Source organism: Myotis davidii, unplaced genomic scaffold, assembly GCF_000327345.1.
Source record: "Myotis davidii unplaced genomic scaffold, ASM32734v1 scaffold64, whole genome shotgun sequence".
Classification (NCBI taxonomy): Eukaryota; Metazoa; Chordata; class Mammalia; order Chiroptera; family Vespertilionidae; genus Myotis; species Myotis davidii.
The window spans coordinates 642,141-649,684 of NW_006296226.1; positions in this window are offsets into that span (position 1 = coordinate 642,141).

Genomic DNA, 7,544 nt, shown 5'->3' on the forward strand with positions numbered 1-7,544 from the left:
ACCCCAGCAGCAAGCTAACCTACCAGTTGGAGCATCTGCCCCCTGGTGGTCAATGCACATCATAGTGACTGGTCAACCAGTTGACTGTCTGCCCCCTGGTGGTCAGCGCACGTCATAGCCAGCAGTTGAACAGCCTTAGCATATCGTTAGCATTTTATGCTTTGGTTGGTTGTTCAGTTGTTCTGCTGTTTGGTCTATTTGCATATTACCCTTTTATTATATAGGATACCATGAATTTCCAATCTATGACTCAAGTGAACCAAAAGTATAACTTTAAAAATATTTTTTCTCATAATTAAACTTTGTATTTGTCTGGAATCACCATGTTGTCTGGTGACAGAAAATTCAATCTATTTAATTCTGGATACACTCAATCACTTCAGGTTTGTTTTCTGTCTCCTCAAGTTTAAACTCAGCCAATGTGGATTTTCTCTATGCCTTCCTTCTGCTCACTACCTGAGATTTATCTAAACTGATGGAGGTAGTGGGGGTGGGGAAGGCCTTTATAGGAGCTGGTTTACAGCTGTCATCTGTCCTTGCTAAAATCTAAGAACTTTGTTTTTTGTGGTCTTTGGTTAACTCCACTTTTACCAGGTAAGATGGACCCCACCCCACCATCAATTCCAGGTGTCAATTGATCCAAATGATCCATGCCTGACCCTCTATCAACCATTGCTGGACACAGGAGGGTTCCAGATACTCTTCCATGACAGTCTGGGGCCACGCACAACAGAACGGTCTATCATGAACTCTCCATGGACCCTGCTGCCATTTCCTCTCTAGTCCACCGTGCTGCCTCCCTTGGGTCGCACTTGGAAAGTTCTGTACAGGTCCTTTCTGTAGGCTTTCCAAACCTATCCACGTGCTCTGTCATCTCCTGGCCCAGGATTAAGCTTACCGGGGCAGAGAGGATTAGTGTGGTAGACACGGAGCCACAGAGCTACCCAGATCCCTCTTCACAGAAGGCCTTGTGCCCAGCTGCTGGGAGCAAGTGCAGTCGGCAGATGGTCTCCAGCTGTCAGCTCCTCCCAGATGCAAAAAGTCACCTTGCCCTTCCAGAGCTGCGTGTATCTGATAACTGAGTTAGGTAAATGTCTAGCCATTCCAACTAACACAGGACAACTCTGGTGGTAATATTTACTCCAGTGTCCTACTGGCCCAGGCTCTGTCAGGCTTGCATCCCGATCCATCTCCTCCCTCAGTCAATCCTGCTTTCTTTCCCTTCCTTTCTTAGGTGTTAATTCTTCATCAGCATTTTGCACCCAAACTTCATCTCACCGTTTACTCGCGGAGCACCCAACCTGCAACATTTGTGAAGCTTAGCCACGTGCAGGGTCCCTTCTGAGGAACACTCACTGCAACTCTTGCTTCCCTGGGACCCTCTCCCATCAGCCCCCCAGCTCAGCCCCTGGAGTCTCCTCAGGATCAGCAGAACTAGACCAACCATTTAAAACTCTTTTAATATATTTTTAAACTTTGTATATTTCTTTATATTTCAAGTATTTTTAATATATTATCCTGCAATCTCCCCAAGCCTGCTGTAAACAGCATGGCACCTGGCTTCTGGCACAGGAAAAGCCATGCTTTTGAAACAAAAACTTTTTTCTATCAACCTGGGTTTTTGTGCATTTTTGTTTGTTTTTTGCCAGGACTTTAAGAGGCTCTTTTGAAACTCTAGATTGAGAATTCATGCCTTTGTTCTCTTTTGTTTGGCTGTAGCCTGCCTTCCTTGAGGCAAAGAGCTTAGATTGCCCTAACTGTGGCCGGAAAGACAGAAGGTTCCCAGGGTCTAGTCTAATATAAAGGTGGAGGCATGTGTGTGTGGGATATGGAAAAGGCCTGGGTTAACACAAAATCTTATCCTTGTTTGCCAGATACCTGTAGCCTTCTAAATACCACTGAAAACAGGTAGAGCTCAAATCTGTTCTGGTTATGAAACCCAGACATGGGAGGCTAAGCCACAGGAAGGGCGAGAACTCTAAAAAAATATGCAGTCACCTGAAAGAGAGAGCAGCACCAACAAGAGTAGGGCTCTGTTACATCTCAATAGATATATGACCCACAAGATGGAGTTAGAAATGTTAAGGGTTATCAAGAGAAAGAGTCTCAGAAGCTGATGTGGACAGTTCTATTGGCAAGTCCCTCCCCCCTGTGCTGATTGATAGGTGCCAAACATCTGTAGTATTCTGTGACCGCCGTAGCCCTGTGACATGCTTTAACCAACAGACTACAGAGGAGTAAGCCTAAAAGGGCATATGCCTTAAGAAGACCTGTTTGCTTCAACTTTTGTGCTTTTAAGAGTTCTGAGCCCCATGTTAGGAGTCTGGCACCATTGTGGGGAAAGCCTACAGACAAGCCATGTGGAAAGAGAGGAGGCACGGCCATCCCAGAATCCCAACTGAGCCCAGCCCCCACTGGCCCACCAACACAAGCAGCCACATGAGTGGCCTCCAGTCAAACCAGTGGAATGAATTGCCCAGTTGAGTGCAGCCCATTATGAAGAATTATATGAATCTATATGTTTTCTGTTTTAATCCCACTAAGTTTGGTGGTGCTTTGCTATACACCTGTAGTCAACTAAAAGGAAGTTGTAGCTTACAGGCTTCAAGTCTTCAGGGCAGGCCCTCAAAATTATAAAATGAATTCATCAGACATCTTAATTAATGCCATTAAATATTCAACTCACCTTACTCCCTCTGTGCCAATTCCAGGCTCATGCATCAACCTTCCAACCCAGCCCGACCCCCCAGCCTCTGCCCTGCAATGCAGTTCTGACTTAAGGGAAAGAAGGTACTAGTAGAAGACTGTGGAGAGCTTTCTTCCTGGCTGGCAGAGGCTCACTTCTCACTGTGTCCTCACATGGCCTTCCTCAGTGTCCGGGCCCAGAGGGAGACCAGACACAAATCCCGATGCATCAGTGCCCTACCCTATGACCTCATTTAACTTCAATCACTTCCTTGTATGCCCTGTCTCTAAATACAACCATGCTGGGGTTCAACCTGTGAATGCTGGGGAGACACATTCAGTCTCTATCAACGGTAAAGATTTAGACCAGATAGGTCATAGAGAGGCAGGGAGTTGAGGAAATTCCGGTTTAGTGGCCGTTACTTTCTGTGACCTAGGATACAAGATCATCTGTTGATGATGAGTGGGATCTGGCAAAGGAGGAGGAAGCCAGAGGAAAGGAACAAGTGTGGGAACAGAGTAAGGGAAGGAGGAGGCACTGGAAGCCTTGGCAGGAAGGCTTGAGAGCCCTGCTAGCAGGTGAATGCATAGATCTGAAATGAAGCTTCTTCAGAGCATGCTTAAGCACTTTCATTTGGGAGCCATCATAGTTCAGGAGCAATCAATAGTCAGGAGCAGTGAATTTATCCCGGGTAAGAGAGGAGAGAGAGGAAGAGGGAGAGAAGAGGGGTGGAGGGCTGAATGTAGTTGAAGAACAGTCCTTAGATCCAGGTGAGATTAGTAAAAGAGCAAAAATGAGATGGGATTGGGTGGGTGGGGAAATTTAGATAGGATCAGAGATACCGGGATAAAAGTAAAGAGTGGAGTTAGGAGTATCTTAAAAATAGCCGCTCATTTCACAAGAACCCATGAAGGTTAATGGTTCCATTTGTGTCTAAACCTGAGAGGCTGGTTTGGTAGCTGCTTGAGCGACCCCTTGGCCATGCTCTGTGCCTTTCTCTCTTGGGTAGACCGCTTAGCTCACACACTCATCTGTCCTGTCGTCTTTGTTACACAGCCATGGAGCTTTTGGGAGATGTGTGTGAAACTGTATTTATAAAGAGAGGCTCCTTAAGGAAGAACCATTCCTGAGAATTTCCACAAGTCAAAGAGACCCATTTCTTTAGCAGAGAGAGGTGATCAGCTGAGGTGTTTGTAATACAATAATTACAGGTCAATGGTGGGAGAAGTACTCCTAGATTGTCCCCAATTATGCCCATATCCCTGGCATAGTTCCAAGGCCACTAGCTCTGCCACTCCTAGACATGTGATCTGGGGCTGTGAATGAACTGTCCTGAGCCTTTTTCCTCATCTTGAAAACAACTTCTTTCCCAGGGCTACAGTGTGGGCAGAATGAGATCATGGATCTGAAGTAGTGCAAGGGTTAGTCATAATTACTGTTGAAGTACCCACCTATCATAGGCTTCTTTGAGGCTGATCTTTCTAAGAGCAGACTTACCTAAAAGGATGATCTGGGATAGGCCTACTGCTTCGAATGAAGTTCCTCCGGTTCCCAGTCAGATCCGCGTAGGAAAACAGACAGATGCTGTTTCCACAAAGGAACAGAAGCTTGGTACCCAAGTCGGAAGCTGTTCCCGGGTCTAAAGCGGTGGTCCCCAGCTTTAGCATGCTGCCGAGTCACCTGGAAGGCTTGTTTACACATCGGTGCTGCCGTCCAACACCAGCGTTTCTGATTCAGCAGTTCTGGGCGGTGGCCCAAGTATTTTCCCCTCTAACAAGTTTCGGGGTGTTGCTGCTGTCCAGGAGCCCACCCTGTGAGAGTCACTGACCAGAGTCCTCACGCAAACCCTCGTCACAGCCGAGTCAGCTCCACTTCCTGTGGGCAGAGGGAGACATTTCTCATTTCACCTACGAATGAGGACCCTGTCCCTCCCCCAGGCAGTGGTCAGAAGTGACAGTCACTTCCCTGGCCCCAGTGGTCCAGGGAAGAGGGCTGAACCACACACCTAAATGGTTGGGTTGGATCAATCATTAAGCAGCTGTTTCTGGAATGACTGCGATGAGGAAGCCATGGTTTTGCCACACGATGTGGAAGAAGCTTAGGGGCCGTTCTGATGTCCAGGCTGGGTTCCATGGGGCTTTGGGAGCTAGAAATGGAGCCAATCAGGATAAATGTTATTTTTACTAGAGACAGCCAATCAGAATAAACATTATTTTTAAAGCAGGGACAGCTGCTCGACTGACAGGTAAGGGTAAAGGGAATGTAAAGTGTTGCCACCTGGCTTCCAAACCTCCGTCTCATGCTTGGTAATCACCAAGTTTGTCAATTTGAGTCCAACTTCCTCAAAAGAAACTAAAAACAGCAGGCACTTGCCTCTCCCGGCCTTCCCTGGATTTAGGGGACCCGATGGAGGCTCTGCCTACCAGTGCAGTGGCTTCAGACTTCACCAGAAGTTAAGGATCTGAGAATCATGAAAATCGACCCACCAGTGGGTGGGGCAATTCCATGGAGCTTCTAGAAGCCTCCAGGGCAGCCGTCCAAGAGACATCACAGGCCTGTTGGTGGTTTCAGGTGTGTAAGCTCTGGTATGTGACGCCCAGAGAAGGCTGCTCAGTGCCTTCACCAGGGGTATTTTTTCTTTTTGCTTTTTTATTAAGTTTTGCTCGCAGGTAAGAACCTGGTCCGTGGAGAATAAGTTCAAAATAAACTCTGGAATCCAAAAACCTCATTTGGAGTTCTGCTCTTCCATTTCTGGGTCACTTGGAGCAAATCTCTTAACCTAACTGAGCCTTAATCCTTTAAACTGTAAAAAAGAAGAGTAATTTCTACATAAAGGCAGTGGGGGGATAAAATCAGATAACTGTGAAAATGCTGAAAACCTTTCTCCCTATAAAATTGTGAGTTTCTATTTTTATGTAAATGTGGACTGACACACCCAGCTTATTCTCAAAAATTAGGATTCAGTGCCTCAGTGTCTTCACTTCCAGCACTTTCACAATGAACCGTTATTAGCTGTTTACTCATCTATCTGCCCCACTAGACTGAGTTCCTCAAGGGTAGAGCCTGAAGGGACCTAATAGGTTCACAGCACCTGTCAATGGTATGAAAAAATAAGAATATTTGCTGGGCCCGTGGCCAGTGTGCGCTTAGTAGTTAGAGCAGTGGTTCTCAACTTTCCTAATGCTGCGGCCCTTTAATACACAACATAGTTCCTCATGTTGTGGTGACGCCAATTTCATTGTTACAAATTGAACATAATTAAAGCATAATGATTAATCACAAAAACAATATGTAATTATATATGTGTTTTCTGATGGTCTTAGGCGACCCCTGTGAAAGGGTCGTTCGACCCCCAAAGGGGTCGCGACCTCCAAGTTGAGAACCACTGAGTTAGAGCATCAGCCCCTGCACTGAAGTTTGCAGGTTCAATTCCTGGGCCCCTATTGGGGCGAGTGCAAGAGGCAACTGATCAATGTGTTTTTCTTCCATTGATGTCTCTGTCTCTGTCTCTTTCTCTCTCTCTTCCTCTCTCCCTCTCTCTTTTCCACTCTCTCTCAAAAAAAAAAAAAAAAAAATTGAGTGAGGATTAACAACAAAAGAAGTGTCCCAAAATATGTATACACACTGTAACAGCTGACAGCTCAATTTTGCAAATGAAATGTATTTTAATAAACACTGCCTTTATAATTATTCAGAGTGTGCATATACATTTGGGGGGGCACCCTGTATTTGCAGGGATCTCCATGAGCGTCGCAGGAAGTTTCCAGCTCAGGTGCAACTCCCACGTTCTTCCTCTGAAACCTTGTTGAACTGTAGCGAGATGCCCTAGTGGACCAGGGAGCGATCAGATGGAAGGCGTTCCTGGTGAGGCTCCTGTTTGTCCTGCAGGTGGGAGTGACGGACACGGTGGAGGAAACGCGTCTTAATTGGAAGCGTGTGAAACACCTCCCAGGTGCGAGGTTGGGTTGTAAGTGCCATCTGTCCTGCCACAGAGGGCTAAAGGGAGGGATGCCTCTCTCTGGGTTCCGGGGGCAGTTTCGGCACCAAGACGAGCTGTTGCTATTCACTTGTCTATGCTCCACCTGGATAACTGCAGGCGAGGGACTCGGTCTGGGGTTTCCACTCTGACATCAAACGGATGATGCAGTGGCAGGTATCCAGTTCCCAGGTGTTTGGTTGAATTTGTTGAAGGGAATTCTGGGTAGAATGAGAAGTAAACTTCTTTTTTCTCTATCCTGGAAGGTTTTATGTAAATATACTCCACACTATTTGATGTTGGATCTCCAAGTGGCAGAAGAAATGAAATTTACTTCTTTATTCTGGCCTTTTCTTGTCTTAAACATCTTCTTGTTATTCACTCCACAATGACTGAATTCCCACCAAGAGGCCAAGCCCTGTGTTGTTGGGTCCTGGGGACACCAAGGAAGATATGGTATTGCTTCTGAACGCAGGAAGTCCATGAGCTTTGATGAGAGGTGGGGGAGGGGAACATGGAAGCAAAGTCCAGCATATGTAGTGGAAATATAACAGAGGTATATACAAGGAGTTCTGGAGAAATGGGGGGGGCGGGGAAGGGGGAGAGAGAACCTCCAGCTATGTCCAGGGGTCGCAGTCCCTGTCTGCTGTTTTCTGTCCCCCCTCCTTCGCCCTGTATAAAAGCTGTCTCCTCCACCGTTAAGGTCCAGCAATTCCCTTTGGTCTAAGCTAGTTTTACTTTTGGTTTCAGGCATATATACGACTCAGTGAGTCCCTCCAGGAGTCACACAAGCTCATTCAGATGGAGCCACGTCTGAGTTTCGGTCTCTCACCTAAAGGAGAGCTGGGGGCTGCCGACGAGGATGGCACATGCAACACCGTG